This window comes from Macrobrachium nipponense, chromosome 44 (genome assembly GCF_015104395.2).
Source record: "Macrobrachium nipponense isolate FS-2020 chromosome 44, ASM1510439v2, whole genome shotgun sequence".
Taxonomy (NCBI): domain Eukaryota; kingdom Metazoa; phylum Arthropoda; class Malacostraca; order Decapoda; family Palaemonidae; genus Macrobrachium; species Macrobrachium nipponense.
Window position 1 is genome coordinate 35,280,085 of NC_087221.1, and position 12,315 is coordinate 35,292,399.

Consider the following 12,315-nt stretch of genomic DNA (forward strand, 5'->3'; position numbering starts at 1 on the left):
CATGCTTACCATTCAAGGTTTATGAAAAACCATCAGAGATTCTGAACTTATATTAGTTATACTATGCTTGTGGTAAAGTTCTTTAAAGCGTATGATACGGCAGGCTGCTTTCGTCTACTTTTCAAAGAAATTGTCACCTGTAGTTTTTTATGCTTGAATGGAAACGGAATAAATTCGTCATATAGAAATCGTAGGTTCAAGAGATTCTCTCTCTCTCTCTCTCTCTCTCTCTCTCTCTCTCTCTCTCTCTCTCTCTCTCTCTCTCTCTCTCTCTCTTGGTGTCTTGAAGTAACATGTCAAGCTTTAAAAGACCCGTCTTGAATAATTGGAACTTCGGCAAATGCAGGCTCGTATTTGACAGTATCCTTATCATGACCATTCCATCAAAATATCCCCAACAATCGGGTCCCTTCCCCATTCCATTACCCTCTTCCCCCTACACCCTCCCCCACCATTGCTAAGCAGATAAACCCATAAGGTCAATCCACAAACCGCAGGGGATTCTTCTCAGTCGAGCAAAGATCCCCAGCCCGTGGGAGATTTCCGGCTGAGCTCTTCTGTTGAGGTTCGACTGCTGGCGAAGAGTTTGTTGGGGTTGGGGGCGTTGGTGGTGGTTGGGAGGGAGGGAGATGGGAAAAACCTGTGCGCATAGATTAGCTTAACGTTAATATGTTACACATTAGCTATTTGTGTATGGTATTGTACGGGGATGGTTCCGTCGAGGTTCGTCTGATGCAGTGCGTCTATAAGAGACTAAGAGTCTCTAGACTCACTTGATGTTGAGACTAGACGCACCAGATGTTTTATATATAACCTTGCCTTTTCAACTGAACGCTAACCAACAATAGTCTATGCGATATATCCAACTCGTAGTCTAGACCTAACTCAAAGGGGTCATTAATGTTTCGACTCCCAATAGATCGACGACCAAAACTCGAATCGTTCGGAAGTACCGAAGGTCGCCGGATGATCGGTCGGGACACATCACGGCCGACCGTGAGAAAACGCCGGAGTCTTCGGAAAAGGAAACGTGATTTAATTTGTGTGAGAATTGAGTCGTCCGTCAGCCTAGCGCACACATGCGCGCGCGCCGAGCAGGCGCTGATTGACTCTGGATTGCCCCACGGCGGCGGCGGTGGGTTCCTATGCAAGCGGTGACTCGCTTGATTTAAAAGCTTCGTAAGAGGATGTGTTCTGGCGCCATTCGGCGTTCAATTGCAGCGTTTTAAATTGTAGTAGTTGAGTCAATAGCGACTTCAGACATTTCCCTTGTTATTTTCTTTGCTTAGACTAATAATACACAAATGCAACGGAAATATATATACAACGATAATTTTGATCGTGCTGTACGAACCCGTATTTTGTTGTTAAGTTATACGCTCAGAAAAATAACATTCATTATTGTTTGTTTATCTGTTTACATATTTTATTTATTTGTGTTCTTATTATTTGGTAATATTACAGTTGTCTGATTATTGTAAGTAGAGGTTTGAGGCAACAAAAACTGAAAATAAAAATGAAAAGCGTTAGGCGTCTCAGACTTTTCTTCTTCTCCCTAACACTAACAAAGACTCATGGCCACATTACCTCGCTATGAAAAGATTATCCAGAGGATGACAGTAAGGACACGGACACCCAAATGACGCTGCTACTGTGATCAAGGACCAGGGACCTTGATTGGTATACACAACGAGGGACCTTTGTAACTGGCCTACCATAACGACAGTTGTAAACATCGGGTCGTAATGGTGGGAATGGGAGGGGAATGCTAAACCAATCACTCCCTCTCCGTATCCCTAGACCCATTGCACAAGCGCTCTCGCGCGCTCGCAAACAAACAGACAAACAAGCGCACTTACTGACCTCGATGACTGAGGAGGCAGGATGTTGCCTTATTTCCAGTAACATCATCACCATCACCATCATCCATCTAACCTTGGAAACGACTGGATGATCGCCTCTTCGAAACTTTTAGATCTCAGGGAAGGAGAAAAAAAAATGGTTTTGTATCCGGTTTTGCGGTAGAAAAGAATAGGAGGATTGTAATAGGGATCCTGCGTTACGAATTGGGAAAGCCAAGACTGGGGATTTTGTATTTGTCGAACGGGTCATCAGTAGTCATTAGGCATTATGCGTTCTTCCGGTCGTTTTCTCGAGGTATCAGAGTAACTTATAGTTTTTGTTGGTTCTTTGATGTTACTAGGATAAGGTTAAAATTTGGACCTTGAAATAAAGGTGAAACGGTAATATAAATAGAAAAGTTGATTGTATCTGACTTTACAGGATATTTTAACTTAATGATTTTGAATATTAAAAATGGCACGTTGTATTGGGCAAATAGGTGTATATATATATATATATATATATATATATATATATATATATATATATATATATATATATATACAATCTTATTTAGCTAGTTGTCATTAGCGTGAAGTACATGATATTATAGTCTAACCTACTTCACTAAGTGGAGATGAATGCCTTCTCTAGAGACGTATTATTATAACATCATACTTTGTGGTCGCGAGATTGATTGTAATTCATATATGATAAAGTGTCTCAATAATCATTAATCAGGATGTTTTCCAAGTTTCTGATACTTGGTGAAAAACTCGTACGAAACCCTTTATCCTGCGATATATTTTCAAAATGAGGTTAAGATTGAAAATGAACGCAAATTGCGATTTTGCTGCCATGGTATATATGACAATATCGTGAATGTTTATGTTATAGATTATTTGACTCGAATCGAACAAATAATTATTTAGATCGCGTCTTTGTCTGCACAAATCATCATTGATCGGGCGCCGAAAATGAAAATGACTAGTACAAGTAGATGGATATAATAATAATAATAATAATAATAATAATAATATAATAATAATACGTATGAGTACAAATACCATGGGGATTCATACAGATTCTCGAAAGCTCTCGGTTTTATTTAAAAAAAAAATATTTATACCCATACATAACTACTACGAGTATATCTTAATAACAACAACAACAATAATAATAATGTAATAATAATAATAATAATAAATAATAATAATAATAAATAATAAGTTATTATTATTATTATTCTTATTATTTTATTATTATTATTATTATTATTATTATTTATTCTTATTATTATTATTATTGTTGTTGTTGTTGTTGTAGGGAGAACTTCTGTTTCTTTTACTGTGTTGGTACTCGGCTTTTGTTTTTTCTAATATATCATTATTATTATTATTATTATTATTATTATTATTATTATTATATTATTATTATTATTATGCAGTGTAAGACAGGTAGCTTTTCTTAATCACGCTCATGTGCAAGGGATTACGAAATCCTTAAAGTGTTGTTGCGCTGACCAACCGGTTTCTTATTTGATTATTATTATCTCAAAAGACACGAGATCACAACTACGTTTCCTCGCTTTCCCACAGTTAAGCACGGTTTAAAAATGCCTCAATGTGATGCAACAGGCTGTACTTAAAGAGCTGTTATTATATATATATATATATATATATATATATATATATATATATATATATATATATATATATATGTATATAATAGTCCTCACACTGAAATATTAGTCACTTTTACTTTAAAATATTCCAGTCACGTCGTTATGGTGATTTATATATATATATATATATATATATATATATATATATATATATATATATATATATATATATATATTATATATATATATATATATATATATAATATATATATATATATATATGAATAATCTGATGTAGTCGAGAGCAAATTGAGTCGCTCGAAGTCATGAGGTGACTGCATCAGAAAGTGTAACACAGATATTCAGAAATAGCAACTTTGCTATTTACCCAATTATGCCTGCTATTATTCTCCCAATTATGATAATGTGTTCTCACGTGGTGTCGTCCAATTTTTGCTTAATTCACAGCCATTACGCAATACATTCGAAATGTCCTATTTAAGAGAACTTGTTTTAGAATGTCACTTGCATATTTTGCGTTCCAAATCATCGTATCATTTTCGACCTTATCTATGCAAACTATATAAATAAAAACTATCTTAATTGATCCGACTCAACTTCCGAACAGTTTCAGATATTCTGCTTTCCAAATCACGTATAATGATCGACCTTATCTACGCAAACGTCCAGACCAATTTCAAATTGAAAAGGTGCAGATTTGTACAGTTGAGTGATAATCTTTAGAGATAAGTTTTCCAATTATTCAAATAGAAAGTATTCAGACAAACGAAGGTAATTTGATGACATTTCGACGTTCTTGAAAGTAAGAGAAGGAGGAAGGTTCGTGGAGGATTATTTATTAATTTGTGTAATTTAACTTACTTTAAAACTATGTTCACTTAGGTCTGGTAAAATCACGTGTCAGGAGTGAGTCATGGGAGGTTATAAAGGTATAAATATCAGTTTTTTTTGGGGGGAAGGCTTTATATAAGGTTATAATTCCAAGTCAGAAAATACTGCTAAGGTAATTATATTCATTAATACGTTTTAGCTGTTGCACAAATACGCAAACGTACACCACACACACACACTATACATACATACATACTACATATATATATATATATAGATATATATATAGTGTGTGTGTGTGTGTGTGTGTGTGTACGCATATAATATATATATGTATATATATATATATATATATATATATATATATGTGTGTGTGTGTGTGTGTGTGTGTGTGTGTGTACGCATATAATATATACGTGTATATATATATATATATATATATATATATATATATATTATATATATATACACAAACACACACACACACACAATCCCCAACGCTTATAATTATGCATGCTTATGTTAGAACTTTTAACTAACATCAACGGTCGAACGGTCAGTGATATATGATTTTTTTGCAGATGCAAACATTCTTGAAATATAATAAAAATTAGATAACATCGTTGTTGGAATGAGAGAAAGGCAATTACTTCATACTTGTAAAATTAACCGTTTCAGGTACAATTGGCATCATAATCATTACTTTTATTATTGCTTCGCAGATAAGTTTCGCATACATTTCAGGTCTTTCGACGTCTAATAAACTTAAATATATTATGCTCCTGTTATTTGCTTCGTATTACTATGCCATCAAGGTTTCTGTTTCAGAAATTTCTAACGATTCCCGTGGCAACTTGATATCATTTATGATGAAATCGTCTATAGTTCACAGTTAGGCATGAATTTCCTTATCCACCGTTGTGTGAAATATGATAATTACATAAATGAGTTACGATGACTGACCTCGATTATGGCCACAGTTGCCTTGGAGTAAGGGAGATGTTCTAGTCGCAGTTTTCTTGAACCTGGAAACTATATATTATTTCGAATTTGAAATAGCGGAGGCAAAGGTGTTGAGTAATGGCTATAGAGCAGGGATTCCCAACGTTTTTGTTCTTATGTAGCCTTTGGGCATTTTTATAGATGCCTGTGTGCCCCTACAAATCGAGGATGGAAAAGAAAAGCATATGAAGTTGATATTGAAATATAATTTTATTACGAAAATCTGTGTAGATTGCATAAGAGTATTAATGGTAATAAGGAAATTAAAAAAAAAAGACACGGCATTTCGCAATTTCAATGCAGATTACAACATGTATTGCGCAGTACTGGCTATTCTCTCGGATCCAATGTACCCCCTGAAGAGTACAAATGCACCACTGAGGGTGCATGTACCCCAGGTTGGGAACCCCTGCTATAGAAAGATGTGGAACGGTCTCCCGGAGGATGTTGTGGAGTCGGAGCCTCAAAGTTCAAGCGGACATGCAGTTCATTACTGCCTTAAAGCATATCTCATTGTATTTTGATAACTTACATTTTTTTTTATCTGTTTATTTATTGATTTGTTGATTCCTTTTTAAAATATTTTTTTTATTTTATTTGAGATAACTGATCTCTTCTTTCTGTATTCCATCTTACCTTCTGTTACTTCTTTCAAACGCTTTTTTCCGCTCTAAACTTTAGGGCAGTGTTTAGAAAGTTGTTGAAAAAATTCAGCCTTTTCGGAACTACATACATTTAGTGTAATAATATCCCTTTTTCATATCCGTGCAGTTTAATCATACACTTGAAAATATCTTGCACTATACTTTGATGTTATTCGTCACTCTTACTGTACTTGATAGCCATGGTTAGGCCTAGCGTTTACTGAGCCTTCTAGCGACTCGCTTGTAGCCGCTGTTAGTTCTAACGCTTTCTGCGTCCTAATTGCTGTTAAGCCAAACGCTATGTGTCTTGTATGTACGTGCCCAGCTGTTTTCTGTCTAATGCAGCCACTGTTTAGACTTGCTCCTTGCTAAGTCTTGTTCCAGCTGTTAAGCCTGTTGCTTAATGTGACTTGTAACCCCCTTAGATTTATTGCTTTCAACTATGTCGCTACTATTAGCCCTACTGCTTACTGTGCCTTGTAGCCGTTATTAGGCCGAACAAATACTACATATGGTAGCCGCTGTTAGGGTTTATGTTGATTATTGTTTGGTAGCTGTTAGGACTAATTGTTATTGTTAGGTAGTCGCTGTTAGGCCTAATGATTATTGTTTGGTAGCCGCTGTTAGGCCTAATGATTAATGTATGGTAACCGCTATTAGGCCTAATGATTGATATATGGTAGCCGCTATTAGGCCTAATGATTATTGTCTGGTAGCCGCTCTTAGATTTAACACGTGAGGCCTGACACTTATTATATAGTAGCCATTCGTGCACGGAAGCTGGTAGCAGTTTTCCTACGTAATATCGTGTGAAGATTCCACGATAAACAATGGGTTGAAAAACAGAGTTAACCTTGAAGCCAGTATCGCGATAATTCGCCTTACGATCAATTTCACTTCCTTAACAGCGTGTGGAATATGCGTTAAGTGGTTCGACGACATGATAAATGTTGCCTGTCGTCATACCAGACGATTAGTATAGTACGGCCCCTGGTCATGGATTTCGAGTTTCGCTAAATTTTGTGAATTTCCCAGTATATTATGTTCATTATATATATAATATAAAATATATTTCTTTTCGAACATACAAGGGTGACTTTATAATCTGTTAATGAACACCTGAAAGTATCTCAGAAATTAAAAATAAACCCGGCTGATTTTATATATAAAAGAAATAAAATATGAGCTGTAACGGAACTTTAAAACAACGGAAAATAGAGTTGCGCAATTCTCCTTATATCACCACTTGGCATTTTCCGCTTGAATTCAAGACTTTTTTTTTTTTCCGTCTTAATCTTTTGGGTTTTGCCTGTATTTGGCCATTGTCGTTTGAAGTGATCCTCACCGAAGTGGAAAAATTGACGATTACGAAACCAAGAAAGAACTTAAATTTGTTAGCAGACTGGAGAGTGAGTTGAGTGCCATTTGAAGTTATATTTCATTCAAGTTATCAGCTGTGAATTTTGCTTTTCGTAAGCAACGTTTTCTGTTCCTTTTGCCTCCGTTTTCTATATTCGTGATGCTTAGCGCTAAGCCGCTCAAAGCGTGGAGATCTGTGGCCTGTTTCTCGTGAAATGTGGAACGCTTGAGAAAACTGTGAAATATACCTTTTTGTCAGGTTTTGGGCTAGAACGAAAGACTATGGCATCCTCTCCCTTAGAGTGTTTAGCCAAACAGCATTTATTTAAGAAGAAAATGCGGTTATTTTTCTTATAATTGCTCTTACTTTCCACTTGCTGGGAGGATAGTGACCTATATAAGCGAATGATTGACACGCATTTCGTTTTTCAGTCAGTGCATGGCATATACATTGTTAGAGGATCTAATATTATTTTTTTAAGTGCAATTATACATATATTCCCAGTATATGACCTTGGCTATTTTGACGCCAGCTTTCTTCAGAGTATCAATGAATGAGATGCATGAGAAAATACACAGTAATCTCATAGTTGTCCCAAAACCAAAAAGATTTACAGTAAGAAGAATGTATTTACCTAAAACTTACACATAGCGTAACTATCTAAAGCCCGGGACGCAGTGTTACCATACGCAAACACCACAGATGAAAAAAAAACAGAGTATAGGCATTGGGGGTCAGACTGACCCCTAAAGGAATAACCTCTTAAATAGCAGAATTATTAGTCAAGGAAAACGGCAGGAGGTAGAGGTTTCCGAAGCTTTTTGATTGCTATCTTTCTATTATCGGTTGCAGTCTGTGATGGTCGTCATCCTGAGGTCGGCCTTATGCCAGTAAGCACTCCAGCTCCATGGAAACTGAGAGTAACGTGGACGCAATATTTTTGCCGAAACTTAATACTTCAGTTTGTTCCATTGGAGCCGATATCTCTGGAGCTGATCATGATTGGCGGAAGTTACAGCAAGCATGGGCCAATCAGAAGCGAGATAAAATCTTCAGCTGATATCGGGTTCTGATATTTACCGCCAGCAAAGCTAAAATACTTTTAAGGTTGCATACTAGTTGACAGCTCTGTTGCTAAAGAGGTTGCGTCCTTCAGATATAAAAATTGCAGACACAGATGTGAACAGTTCCACAGCAATAAGGCGCAATCCTTCCTTTTCAAACAAGTCAGATGTGCCTTAATGTTGACATTCTCAAGTTGGACCTATGTCAGAATTTTCATTTAGGGTTGCTTTAGCGCTCCTCACGTGGCGCACTGTAATCATTACTTTAGGTTCTTTGCAGCGTCCCTTCGGCCCCTTTTATTCTCTCTATTGTACCTCCGTTCATATTATCTATCTTCCATCTTACTTTCCACTCTTTCCTAATAATTATAATTCTGAGGTTTTACACTTGTCACGCGTTTAGAATCTTTTCACTGTTTCTCTTTCAGTGCTGAATGACCTCATAGGTCCTAGCACGTGTCATTTGGCCTAAGTTTTACCAAGACCTTGAGTTTTACATTCCAATTCCTATTAGGATTGCTTGCGATTTACTCGCGCATTTTATGAACAAATAAAAAAAATGCCTTTAAAGTTGATAGTTGTAGACATAAACATTTCCACTGACCGTCTGTTAGGACGATCTTCACTTCAGTTCGTCTTTTCGTCTACAAGTCCTCATAACAGTGGGTGGCTCTGGAGAAAACAAACCACCAGTCACTGACACATTCATCCCTTTAACTCCCGTGACATCAGATTCACACGGCTACTTAGGGGTAATCAGAGACATATCAAGAAAAGACCTCTTGTCCTTCAGGCTTTTTCCTTTACCTTCTTCCACGAAATGTGGCCATTACGAGCCGAGACTGATCTAACCTCAGGTTCTTTCAAGGATCATTGAGAATCCACTGGAGGATGAATTACTTGGGAAAGTGACGGTCACCCCAAACCTAATGTTAATCTTTGTCGAGGCCGCAGAGAGAGAGAGAGAGAGGAGAGAGAGTTACAAGGATTAGAATGTCTCAAAGACTTTTTAGTCCATCCGAGGAGACATCGTGTGGTCACTTATCCCTAGGAGCAGGTTTGAATGTTCATTCACAGTGTCCTAATGATTTTGACTAGCTTTCTTTTAACCTCTTCCACATTGTTGCCATTTACAACTTCTTGTGGCAGTTTATTCCACGTGTCACATATCTTGTATGTAAAGAAGTTCCCACAATGGGATGTGTTGTATCTCTTCAGCTCTAGTTTCCATCCATTATTTCTAGTCTGGTTTTAAATGCGAATTACACCTGTGCCATACATTAGACTTAATGTTCGTATCCCTCGTTTGGTAGTTTCTCACATAAAAAGTACCAAAATACAATTAGTGTATTAATCTGTCTACACCTTCATCGTTTTGTATTCTATCACGTCTTGTATCATAAAATACATGGGGGAAACGTTATACATTACATCAAGCATACTTACCTTATTTTACGTATGTATGTATGTATGTATGTATCACGCTGATCTTCTCACGTATCCTCAGTCACACCATAGCCCAGTTAAGGCGGCCTTAACCAGCCGACGCCTTAGGGGGCGGTTGAGGGTGGGGGTTGGGGAGTAATTCGGCTCACTCACGCAAATAGTAGCGATGATCCAGGCTACTCGAGCGTAATTCACTTACCTGGATTAACCACACGAACAAGTGAAAAGGGAAACCCTGCGGCCTGTAATCAGGAGCTAAGCCCCTTCTGCCTTTTCGCAGGATTTGATTTGTGGTCAGGACGTGACGCCGGCTGTTTTCGTTTCAGCTCGGTGGCAGGTTGACATGTAGTACTATTATTACATACAGTTTACATGCATATATAACCTACAGTTTACTTACGTACCTTCATAAATACAGCATTCAAGTACCGATATAGCCATGCGTGGAAAAGATATGCTACAGAGTAATACAGGGTGTCCATAAAGTCCTAGTACCATTACGAGTATTTATCGCACAGAATGGTACTGGGACTTATGGACACCCTGTACATCCGAATCTGCAGTTCATACTTGAGCCGGGCTCACTCGTTCATATTTAATGAATTAGTTAAGTAAATAATTAAGTTACGATTTGATTAATTAGCTTATTTCTATATGTTTTTATGAGTGTCCATGAAATTTTGTAAAAGGGTAGCCTGAACGAAGAAGTTAGATTTGGGTGAAAGAATATTTTTGAGGCAATGGCTGGCCCTGGGCTAGACTTCTCTCTCTCTCTCTCTCTCTCTCTCTCTCTCTCTCTCTCTCTCTCGCACAAAAAATATGATCATAGATCTCCCTCTCTCCTTTCACAAATACGAACTCCTCTCTATCTCTCTCTCTCTCTCTCTCTTCTCTCTTCTCTCTCTCTCTCTCTCTCTTTCACGCACAAAAATACGAACATAGATCTCTCTCTCTCTCTCTCTCTCTCTCACTCACACACACACACACACACACACACACACACATAACACACACACACACAAATATAAACATAGTGATCCAAACAGTAGCATTTCCCGGCTTTCGACTTTCTATGCCGAAGAGGGAAATGAAATTAGCACCAACGTGCAATTTCGTCTGACCTTTGACCTTTAAGGTGTTGCCGCCGCGAGGAGCAATGCAATTGCAGATTAAATGAAAACCACAAATAAACTTCCGCTGTAGAAAAGAACCCAGGACCCAGATTCTCTCATTCTTACCCGGTGGGTATTTGGGGACCAAAATTCTCTCATTCTTACCCTGTGGGTATTGGGGAGCACTTACTTCCTCCCTCACGCCCGTGGACATCTACCTGAAGGGGCGATAGATTGTTCCTTTTCCTGTGGGTTCACGAAATGTGCTTCCTACAATGCTGTTTCATGAGAAAACTACAGCGCCTACCGCTGAAAGTTAAATTATTGGTCCGCCATCATCTTTCCTTTTTCATATTTTCATATTTATTTTACTGTTCATAGACTATTATTTTGATTACTGGGCGTCCATATGGAAGTAAACAGAGGGGCCTCTGGTCACATAATGATCGCTTGAAATGTGTGAATGTAATCATGATGCATATGTATTGGCTGTGACCTAAATTCCTGTTCTAAAGTAACGTTTACTTGATTTTTTCAAGCACATTGTGATACCTTATTATTTAGTTTCCACTTGTCCGTCTGTGATTAAAATTTTTCATTAATAAATTTTGATTAATATATTTCCATTAATATAAACTAATATCACAAACTGTTCCATGATTTTTCATCGAAGCCACTATAACAAAAAGTTGACCTTTGGACGAAAAGTCTTACGAAGGCAGTCTTGGATTTAAAAAAAAAAAAGTGTGGGGTGTTGAGGGTGGGGGGTTTCATTCACAAGTAATGGTTTAAGTACAGGAGTTTCAAGTAAGGCAGGGATAATATGTGTCTGACTTTAGTTAGCTATTTAAATAGCAGTTTAGAAACTATCCTCCATGACAAGTGAGCCACTATTTTTTTTTTTTTTTTTGTCTTTCTTGATTTTCCGTGGCTTAAAAATAGTATACTATATCTGTGGCAATTTAAAGACTTGACTTCAAATGAAGTTGAGTTATATAGCTTTTTCATACATCAAAATTGCAATTTTCGAACACTCTGAAGACAATCCTTTATTTCGTTCGTTTTAGAGGGGTTGTTCATGAATAAATCTTTCGATATTTTCATTGAAATTTCGACACAGTCCTCTAAGTGAATCGAAATAATGCGTCTCGTCTGTTAAGTTTACTTAAAACATAACTTCATGGCTCTACGAAATTACTCTTGTATTAAATCTTAAAATAATTTTCTTTACTCACCTTCATTGGACACAGTCTAAGTACTGTGGTTAGCTGGCGTACATATCAATAACAAGGCGACCTCTAATTATTCCCAACAGCAAATCACAGTTTATCTCCACATTCCATAGAGTCAACCTGCCCTCAGAATGGGC